Source organism: Bos indicus, chromosome 3 (assembly GCF_029378745.1).
Source record: "Bos indicus isolate NIAB-ARS_2022 breed Sahiwal x Tharparkar chromosome 3, NIAB-ARS_B.indTharparkar_mat_pri_1.0, whole genome shotgun sequence".
Taxonomy (NCBI): domain Eukaryota; kingdom Metazoa; phylum Chordata; class Mammalia; order Artiodactyla; family Bovidae; genus Bos; species Bos indicus.
The window spans coordinates 32,906,333-32,917,831 of record NC_091762.1 but is presented as its reverse complement, the minus strand read 5'-3'; the positions used below and the strand labels follow the sequence as shown (position 1 = coordinate 32,917,831).

General features: G+C 40.7%; 1 protein-coding gene across 3 annotated transcripts in view; it reads left to right on the top strand.

Moving 5' to 3' along the window:
- Positions 1–2,459: 2,459 nt before the first annotated feature.
- The window catches only part of CD53 (CD53 molecule), a 38,858-nt gene continuing 29,818 nt past the window's right edge, over positions 2,460–11,499 (top strand). For all 3 annotated transcript variants that reach the window (XM_070785948.1, XM_070785949.1, XM_019956872.2), the window contains exon 1: positions 2,460–2,604. The gene's annotated coding sequence lies outside the window, so the exon portion shown is untranslated. The remainder of the gene's footprint in view (positions 2,605–11,499) is intronic.

The window sequence follows — 11,499 nt, the reverse complement described above, 5'->3', positions numbered from 1 at the left end:
TGTTTTCTCACTTAAAATGATCATTATTTCTGCTGTGCAGAACTCTAGTCTTGACTAGACTCTATGCTCTAGTCTCCTGATATTCCTAAAGTTCTATCTTTTTTTCTGCTGCATAATCCTTTTTTATGGGGTATTTTTTGGGCTTCCCCCATTGCTCAGTGGTAAGAATCCACCTGCAATGCAGGAGACATGGGTTCAGTCCCTGGGTTGGAAAGATCCCCAGGGGGAGGAAATGACAACCCTTTTCTGTATTCTTGCCTGGGAAATCTCATGGACAGACGAGCCTGGTGGGTTATAGTCCATGGAGTCACAAAAGAGTTGGATACAACTTAGTGACTAAAGAACAAAAACAATAATTTAAAGGACTGAGTGGTTGATAATTTTGACATAGTTCTTAAGGCCCAGGATAGAGCTGCTCTTGCTCCAAGCACCACATCAGCACACTGAAGTTTTTTATAACTTTGTATTCTTGTAAATGCTTTGCTTGAGCAGTCAACACATCAACTGTAGGCACCATAATTATTTCCTTGTTCCTTCTCACTGCAATCAAGTTGACTATGTGGCCATGGTCAATCAGACATTTTCTTTTTTTATCTTCCTTCCTTTTTATTTTCTGTTCTATAAAAACTTCCTGCCTTCTGTCCGACTTTGCAGTTCTCTGAATGGAGACAGTCTACTTTATGAAGTGTTAGATAAAGTTTGTCCTTGTCACCGAAATTGTCTTCCTTAATCATTATTAACAATGACATGTGGTGGTATGTGACAGACAGTAACCTAAAAGGATGCCTTGTTTCTGACTTGGGCAACTGAGAGTTTAGTCAAGCTTTCCATGAGATGGTAATGGGGGTGGTGGGGGTGTAGAGCAGGCTGAGTGGGAGGTTGCTGAGTTTACTAAGCTGATTTTTGGATCTGTACTTGAGGTGCCTATGTGGCACTCAAATGAGAGACCAGGTTGTACATAGGGATGTGCATCTTTGACACAGAGAGATAGTAATGAAAGCCATCAAGAGGTCTTTCCTCAATTACTCCACTACAGTGGCCTGTCAGTATGACAGCAGTCCCAGGTGAGGGGCAGTGATTTCTCAGAGCGATGCCAGCTGAAGAGAGGAAAGTTTGTAACAGCATTTCCTGAAGTATAGTTACACTGAAAAACAGTTTCCTGAGAAATCTCTCTCTCCCTCTTTCTCTCTCCCACATACACACACACTGTTATATGATCAAGCAAATTTGGGGAAATCTACATATTTAGAGAATGTTAAGAGAATATTGGGCTTCCATGGTAGCTCAGCTGGTAAAGAATCTGCCTGCAATGGAGGAGACCCCAGTTTGATTCCTGGGTTGGGGAGATCCCCTGGAGAATGGATAGGCTACCAACTCCAGCATTCTTGGGCTTCCCTGGTGGCTCAGATGGTAAAGAATCCACCTGCAATGCAGGAGACCTGGGCTCAATCCCTGGGTTGGGAAGATCCCCTGAAGGAGGGTATAGCAACGCAGTCCACTGTTCTTTCCTGCAGAATCCCTATGGACAGAGGAGGCTGGTGGGCTCCTTGGGGTCACAAAGAATCAGACACACGGGTCTAAGCACATGTACACACACAGAATATTAAAGACTGATAAGACACAGTCTGCAGTAAAGAATCTTTTCTTCTTTTCTTCTAACTCAGTTTTCCCCATAAGCCAACCCCGCTCAGAAGTTATACTAGAATTTTAAAGTCTTAGGGTGAAGGAAGACAGTAATTATTGGATGTTACTGTTAATAAGCTGAAGTAGAGAGGTTGAGATTTCCTCAGTATCTCACAGTTAACACTAATAAAGCTGGGACTGAAACCCAGATCTTGGGACTCTGAATCTGGGGCTCTCTCTACTAATCAAATCAATTCTACTAGTGCCCTTGGACTGTGCCTTGGAGTCTGCCCCTGACAATACACTTCCGTAAGGGCAGTCTAGCTTCTGAGACATGGAAGTCTGAAAGTAGTGACTCAATCAAACTGGAGACTACAAAGCTTCCAGAAGGTGGCCAGAGGAAGAATGAGGAGAAGGTGAAGTGGCTTAGGAGACATTCCTAATTTTCATTCCTAGAAACTTCTCAAAATATTGATTCTTGGGTTCCATTCCTGTCTATCTACCTAACTGGGACTGAATCAGTATGGTGGGGTCAGGTATATTTATTCTTGATCAGATCCACAGGTAATTCTGAGATGTCATTTTGATTAAGAAACGTTGTCCTTTTCTAGGCAAAAATCAATGTCAGATCACTCCACAACCCACCAATTCTCACAGATTCCTGCCTGAATCAACTTGGTCTTCGAGTTTTCCTGTTTTTCATGGAAACTGGTGTAGATATTTGGGTGAGTTGTGAGATAGGTGTCTGAAAAGCCACAGGGGAAGGATTGCATTTCTGTGGTTAAAGAGGGTGGGCCCAGCCTCACTTCCTCCCTCTCCTCATCTGGGCTTCCTGTCGTCAGAGTGTGATCACATTTATTCCCCCTTCACTTCTCCTTTTACACAAATAGCCCTGACATCTGTGTTACCAGTCTTGTTTTGGCGCTTCATTGATAATCACCAATTCTGTCTAAAGGTGAGAGGAAAAGTGCCTGCTTAAAGGTAAGATTGGTGACATTTTAATTTGGCTTGAAAGCAGAGAACTGAACCATATTATGTGGGCTAAGGTATCTTCTTAGGAGTCTCTGTGTATCTCTCTAGTAGACTGTAAACTTTCCTGAAGCTTTTGCAAATGTTTACTGCAGGTAGTAAAATTATAAGCAAGATTCTAGTGGCCTTTAAAAGGCAATCTGCCCAGAAAGAGTTTCAGTTAACTGGGTTCCAATTATTTGATGGGTCATGGTTTTCATGTGCTTAAATTGCTTCAGAACTTGAACTTCTCTGTCTGGCCATTACCGATGACCAGAGCCATTTATGTGAAATGAAACTGGAAGATTTCCTACTTGATCTGGTTTTTAGAAGATTGGTCTTGTAATTTTAAAGTGAGCAGAGAACCAACAGCTAGAACTATTCTAAAAGGCAACTGGGAGATGCAGATCTTCTTAATTTGAGAAATTTTCAAAAGTAAAGTTAGTGACTCCTCAGAGACACTAAACAGAAGGACTGTGATTAATCTTAACACCCAGCTCAGAGTCAAGGACACAGGACATGTTCAGAACCTGTGTTTCAAGAGGTAAAAGATAGGGGTACTCTTTCTACCCCCTTCTGATGCCTATGTCAGAAGCTTTCTCTATCTCCTTTATACTTTAATGAAACTTTATTATACAAAAAAAAAAGAGGTAAAAGATAGACATTGCTAAGAGCTGCATAGATTAGTTGTTTTAAAAGAGCAGGAAGAGCACTGTGATCCTCAGGATTCCCCCAAATAAACTTATCCTTAGTATTCAATGGGCTTCCCTGGTGACTCAGACAGTAAAGAATCTACCTGCAGTGTGAGAAACCTGGGTTTGATCCCTTGGTCAGGAAGATCCCCTGGAGAAGGGAATGGCTACCCACTCCAGTGTTCTTGCCTGGAGAATTCCATGGACAGAGGAGCCTGGCAGGCTACAGTCCATGGAGTCTCAAAGAGTCGGACATGACTGAGCAACTAACGCTTTCCCTTAGTATTCAAAACAAGAATATTGATAAATATAATATGACATGTACCAAATCTGGATGACTTGGAAAACAAAACAATATTGCAAGGATTTCTAATTTGGGCCCCATAACTAATAACTGCAGTATTATGGACTCAGAAAGTGATAGCCAAGCTTTGGTCCTGGCTTTCTGTAACCACTATAGTCGTTGGGGTTCAGATTACCACAAGGAACTCTAGATGAAAGCTTTCTCCTTCCAAGATCTGCAAGAATCATACAGGGAATGGAAAGGAAATTTCTGTAGAACCACACTCATCCACCTAATAATGAGACACGGGAATGGGGCAAAGGGCTATAGATTCTATAAGCATCTCAGGGGCTATTGACCTTTGAATTTCAAAATAAAGATCAGACTTTGTAATGAATTCATTTAATAATCAGATGTTAAGCACATCCTAGGGCCTGGAAAGTCCCATGGACGAAGGTAGGCTGCGGTCCATGAGGTCACGGAGAGTCAGACACGACTGAGTGACTTCACTTTCACTTTCATGCATTGGAGAAGGAAATGGCAACCCACTCCAGTGTTCTTGCCTGGAGAATCCCAGGGATGGCAGAGCCTAGTAGGCTGCCGTCTGTGGGGTTGCACAGAGTTGGACATGACTGAAGCGACTTAGCAGCAGCAGCAGGGCCAGGTACTATGCCTGGTAAGGGTGGGAGGTGGGGGTGTGGGGGGATAATAGAAGGAATGTATTTGTCCTGCAAACAGTCTTGCCCTTAAGGAACTCCCTTGGGAGATAAGAAATATCAGATATGCTTGCCAGGGAACAGAACTGAACAAAACAGAATCGTAGCTGCTGGCTAAACAAAGTTTTGCTTTCTCAATCTCCACTAGAATCTGCACTGTTTTGAAACTGTGGTTAAATTAGAGCAGAGGCTGAACTGTAGCATGATTTCCTCTGTGGGCCAATTAAGAGTATTTAGCCTTGAAATAAAAGGATTTGACACATTTAAACCAGCAAGGAATTAGTCAAAGCCCAGCCTTTCACCTTTCACATCTACTACTACCGAAGTGACCTCACACTTGGTAATGGACAAGAGGCACACACTGGAAACCTCACTCTGTTGGTCTTTAGCTTCTTACGACTTCAGATTGATTTTTGACTGTCCAGGGGGCTTCAGACTAGCATGTGAAGTCTGTTCACCTTCCTCAATCCTACCTTGCAACAGACCAGGAGCTAGGCATGTGCTAAGCACAGGAGACACAAGGATAACTGATGTGGTATTTGTAGAGTAGCATGAGGACAGTCACAGCAATATACACAGCAATACAATATAATCTTTTCTATAATGGAACAGTCCTGTGCACAAAATGTAGGAGGAGTTTAGGAGTGTGCCCAAGACTCCCTGGGAGAGATGATTGCTCAGGTTCATTTTCAGGGAAGGATGAATTTGGTATGGGGACTAGGGGTAACAGCATTTCAAACAGAATATGCAAACTTAAAGAAATGTGAACACCCAGGCATGTTGGAAATGAGAGTAAGCAAATGAGACTGGAGTATAACAAGCCATGGTTGCAGGACCACAAGAAGTAGGAAATTCTTTCTACTTGGTTCTAGAACTCCAGAACCTAAAATGGAAGGCAAGCTCACTAATTAGGCAAGTTCCAAGCTAGCCACGGACAGAGCTATGCCTGAAATATCCACTTAACAGACTTGATGGAATATGGGTTGAAATGAGAATGAGAGGCAAATTTCTTTCTCCTTGACCTAGGTTTCCCCCTTAGATTTTAGTGAAGGCTGGAGCTTTTCTGCAAGGTTACAGCCATTTTCTTTCAGCTTCTGTTTCCGAAAATGCTGTGTTGATTTACTTACAGTGGTTTCGTTTACTTTCCTGAATTAGTCAGCACACAGTACTTCCTGTGTACCACGTGAGCGTTCAGTGTGAGCAGATCACCCTGGGCCTAGAGGTTGGATACCTGGCTTCAGGAAGGTCCAGGACCCAGCTGCCACATCAGGTGCAGAACACTGAAACAAATGCAGAGATATTAGACAGAATGGGCCTCCAGGGTGGTCTCTGGGGCACAGAATGAAAGGATTGCAACTGGAGGCTGGGTGGTCAGTTTGGGAAAGTTGTCTGGAAGTAGGCTTTCAGAAAGAGGAAGACAATGCATTTACAAAGCGAGTGTGTGGGCACTCAGAGGGGAGGCCATGCATCTCTGTGTTGGAATACAGAGGCAAGTCTTCTCTTCATTTCCTGCTTCACGGTAGAGTTCCCACTGCAGCAGTAGCATCAGTACATCATAGCTATGGCCAAAAGTTGTTTCGCCACAGCGATACATTTCTATAACAATTTAAAATAAATGTGATATATTCTAAGTGTTAGAATGTTGATACTTAAAGGGAACTTAGAGATTATATAAATGTTCAAATAAAATGTCAATTCATAGTGAGAGCCCAGTTTTGCTACCATAACACTCCAATCTGCATATTTTTTAGGTCAGGCAACTTGTTCAAAATCACAAAATTACTTAACTAGTTATATAGAATGTTTCTTGATTCTCTAAGAAATGTTTTTTTCTCCACACTACATCCTTTTCTTTCAGACATATTAAATAGGCATCACTGAACTGTGTTATTTGTTCACATAAAGAAATTTCCAGTGTGTTTTAACATAAGCAGATATGAGAATACAACTTAACTATAAATCCTAAATATCTGAAATCAATAGGCTGCTGCTGCTACTGCTGCTAAGTCGCTTCAGTTGTGTCCGACTCTGTGCGACCCCATAGACGGCAGCCCACCAGGCTCCTCCATCCCTGGGATTCTCCAGGCAAGAACACTGGAGTGGGTTGCCATTTCCTTCTCCAATGCATGAAAGTGAAAAGTGAAACTGAAGTCGCTCAGTCGTGTCCAACTCTTTGCGATCCCATGGACTGCAGCCTACCAGGCTCCTCCGTCCATGGGATTTTCCAGGCAAGAGTACTGGAGTGGGGTGCCATTGCCTTCTCTGAATCAATAGGCTAGCAAGTCAAATATTTAATTTGCCAAACTTTTTTGACATTTCATATTTCAGAACTTGATGGAGAAATAAAGGTGAGAAATGATTTTAATATTGTGTATGTTTTAAAATTTTCTCAGGCAAATTTGATCTCATAGCTTCATATTTATTCTATATCAGGAACAACCCATGGTTTATTCTTCTGAAATTAACTATTGTAGAATCTCAATATTTATACCATGAGGAGCTTAAATTATAATGATTTCAAGATCAGAATTCCTTAGGTATTTACTTACATTCAATTTTTTTTCACTTTTTATTTTGACAAAAATTTGTACTTACAGAAAGATTGCAAAAACAATACCCAAAATTTCTGAACCTTCTTCATTCACATTTCTCAAATATTAATATTTTATCACATTTTCTTTATGTTTTCCCAGTTTTCTCATTTGAGAGCTATTGCTGACGTGATATCTTTCCCCCTTAAGTGTTTAGGGTGTATAAAAACAAAATCCTTTTCTTATATATCCACTTTACAATGATCAAAATCAGGATTTTAACACTGATATAATACTATTACCACTCCATAGATTTTATTAGATTCTCCCAATTGCCCCACTAATATTCTTTCTTTCTTTCTTTTTATTTTTTCCTGTTGGAGTTCAATTGTTTTACAATGATGTGTTAGCTTCTGCTGTACAATGAAGTGAATCAGCTATATGTACACATTTATCCTTTCCCTTTTGGCCCACTAATATTCTATATTGTTGATGTTTGGTTGCTAAGTTGTGTCCAACTGTTTATGAGAGTTGCAGCCTTAAGCTGCAGCACACCAGGCTTCCCTGTCCTTCACTATCTCCCAGAGTTTGCTCAAACTCATGTCCATTGAGCTGGTGTTGCCATCCAACTATTTTATCCTCTGTCGCCCTCTTCTCCTCCTGCCCTCAATCTTTCCCAGCATCAGGGTCTTTTCCAATGAAAATACATCATAGTTATGGCCAAAAGATGTTGGTCAAGGTATCAGAGCTTCAGCTTCAGCATCAGTCCTTCCAGTGAATATTCAGGGTTGATTTCCTTTAAGATTGACTGGTTCAATCTCCTTGCAGTCCAAAGGACTCTCCAGCGTCTTCTCCAGCAATGCAATTTGAAAGCATCAGTTCTTCTGTGCTCAACCTTCTTTATGATCCAACTCTCACATCTGTACATGACTATTAGAAAAATCATAGCTTTGACTATATGGAACTTTGTTGGCAAAGTGGTATCTCTGCTTCTTAATATGCTGTCTAGGTTTGTCACAGCTTTCCTTCCAAGGAGCAAGAGTCTTTTAATTTCATGGCTGCAGTCACCATCCACAGTGATTTTGGAGTCTAAGAAAAAAATCTGTAACTGCTTCCACTTTTTCCCCATCTGTTTGCCATTAAGTGATGGGGCTGGATACCATGATCTTGTTTTTTTGAATGTTGAGTTTTAAGCTAGATTTTTTGCTCTCCTTTCACATTCATAAATAAGCTCTTTAGTTCCTCTTTGATTTCTTCCATAAGGGTAGTGTCATCTGCGTATCTGAGGTTATTGATATTTTTCCCGGCAATCTTGATTCCAGCATGTGCTTCATCCAGCTTGGCATTTCGCATGATTTACTCTGCACATAAGTTAAATAAGTAGGCTGACAATACACAGCCTTGACGTACTCCTTTCCCAATTTGGAACCAGTCTATTGTTCCATGTCCTGTTCTAACTGTTGCTTCTTGAGCTGCTTACAGATTTCTCAGGAGACAGGTCAGGTGGTCTTTAAGAATTTTCCACAGTTGGTTGTGATCCATACAGTCAAAGGCTTTAGCATAGGCAGGGAAGCAGAAGTAGATGCTTTTCTGGAATTCCCTTGCTTTCTCTATGATCCAATAAATGTTAGCAATTTGATCTCTGGTTCCTCTGCCTTTTCTAAATCCAGCTTATACGTCTGGAAATTCTTGGTTCATGTACTGCTGAAGCTTAACTTGAAGAATTTTGAGCATTATCTTGCTAGCACATGAAATGAGTGCAATTGTGCAGTAGTTTGAACATTCTTTGGCATTGCTGTTCTTGGCTATTAGAATCTCTGATCATATATTGCTTTTAAGTGTTGTCTATGTAATTTTCTCCTATCTGGAATGGTTCCTGAGTCTTTCTTTGTTTCATGACATTGATATTCTTGAAGACTGCTGCTGCTAAGTCACTTCAGTCGTGTCCGACTCTGTGTGACCCCATAGACGGCAGCCCACCAGGCTCCCCCGTCCCTGGGATTCTCCAGGCAAGAACACCGGAGTGGGTTGCCATTTCCTTCTCCAATGCAGGAAAGTGAAAAGTCAAAGTGAAGTCGCTCAGTCGTGTCCGACTCTTAGTGACCCCATGGACTGCAGCCTACCAGGTTCCTCTGTCCATGGGATTTTCCATGCAAGAGTAAAGACTACTGGCAAATATTTTCTAGATTGTCTCTCTATTTTGGTTTGTCTGATGTTTCCTCATGACTAGATTCAGGCTATTCCAACTTTTGACAGGAATACTTATAGAAATAGCTTTCATTATTTCACAGAGAGTCTTGCCCACTGTGGACATAGCTTGCTGAACACACCATGGACAAGTCTCTAGGACAGGGACCTTCTGCATCAAAATTCTACATATTTTATGCTAAGGAAAGAGAATTACTAGTCCATTGACTCTGGAGAAGTTGTAGCTGTTTTATGTAACTGTTCCGGTTTTGAGAGCCACCTTGTTATATAGGTCCTGTCTCAGCTCAGCCACTAGGATCATCTGTGGTTTTTCTGTTGAGTGATGACCTTGCTAAGCTCCCAAATGGAGGAAAATGAGACCCCAGGATCATCTGGATTTGTGTTCCTCATTTGTTTCTCTTCTCTTTGCTTCTTTCTTCTTTCTTTTATGAATCACTGATTCCTCTCCCTGGAGAGCAGCCTTGAAAGGAAATTTTCACCAGAACACGATTTAAGGAAAGAATAAACTGACAGACACATTCTTTTGATGAAGTGATGTAGACATGAGAAGAAATTAATGCATAAAGGTTGATGGTTTTGTTTGATTTTAGTAACACCCCTCCACCCATAACTGCTTATTACTCCATAAATAGACATACTTGCAAACCCACATCCTACCTCAGCCACTGTTCACAGGGGTTCAAACTGTGAAAAATGGAAAGAGTCCTCCTGGAGGTTCATCACATTGTAGGGAGGGAGTTGAATGATGAAGTGGGAGATGAGTACCCAGGCCATGGGACAATGGAAGGAACGTAGGCTTGGGAGGATGAAAGACCTTGGCCTATGCCCTGTCTTTGTTGATTATTAGCTGGGTGATCTTATGCTGGTTACATAGGCTGTCTGAGCCTTGGACTTCCTGTTTGAAAAGTGGGGCTAAATTTATAGATAAAATTTATTTATGAAGAGCTCGGCCTTTTGCAGAGTTTGATGAACTATATTATTTATCTAAATTTATTTTGTCATGAGGGCCATAATTTGGGAGCACTTATAGAGAACAGATTTCTTCTCTTATTTAGAAAAAAAACTTGTGTTAGTTATGGCCCCAGTGATGAATCTAAGACCTCCACAGACTCTGTGTAGGAATAAATGGGAAACCAATAACTACTTGCTGGATACCATGTTCTTCTATGTAAATTGTCAAATAGATCTGTATATTAAAAAAATGTCTGGGAAGATGTTCACCAAAAATGTTAAAGGTGGTTATCTCTGGGATGTGGGGTTGCAGAGATTTTGTTTCCTTTTTTGTATTCTCTATATTGTTTAAATTTTTTTTTAACAAGAGCACACAAAACTTAAAGATATTACAAAAAATGAAACGGGCAAAGGATTACTAAAAGGACTTCTGGCACCTAATGTATTTTATTCCTCAAGATCTAGCAGAATATACAATGGAGAAAAGACAATCTCTTTAACAAGTGGTGCTGGGAAAACTGGTCAACCACTTGTAAAAGAATGAAACTAGAACACTTTCTAACACCATACACAAAAATAAACTCAAAATGGATTAAAGATCTAAATGTAACACCAAAAACTATTAAACTCCTAGAGGAGAACATAGGCAAAACACTCTCTGACATAAATCACAGCAGAATCCTCTATGACCCACCTGCCAGAATATTGGAAATAAAAGCAAAAATAAACAAATGGGACCTAATTAAAATTAAAAGCTTCTGCACAACAAAGGAAACTCTAAGCAAGGTGAAAAGACAGCCTTCAGAATGGGAGAAAATAATAGCAAATGAAGCAACGGACAAAGAATTAATCTCAAAAATATACAAGCAACTCCTGCAGTTGAATTCCAAAAAAATAAACAACCCAGTCAAAAAGTGGGCCAAAGAACTAAACAGACATTTCTCCAAAGAATACATACAGATGGCTAACAAACACATGAAAAGATGCTCAACATCACTCGTTATCAGAGAGATGCAAATCAAAATCACAATGAGGTACCATTTCACACCAGTCAGAATGGCTGCGATCCAAAAGTCTACAAACAATAAATGCTGGAGAGGGTGTGGAGAAAAGGGAACCCTCTTACACTCTTGGTGGGAATGCAAACTAGTACAGTCACTATGGAGAACAGTGTGGAGATTCCTTTAAAAACTAGAAATAGAACTGCCATACAACCCAGAAATCCCACTGCTGGGCATACACACTGAGGAAACCAGAATTGAAAGATACGTGTACCTAAATGTTCATTGCAGCACTGTTTATAATAGCCAGGGCATGGAAGCAACCTAGATGTCCATCAGCAGATGAATGGATAAGAAATCTGTGGTACATACCCACAATGGAATATTACTCAGCCATTAAAAAGAATACATTTGAATCAGTTCTAATGAGGTGGATGAAACTGGAGCCTATTATACAGAGTGAAGTAAGCCAGAAAGAAAAACACC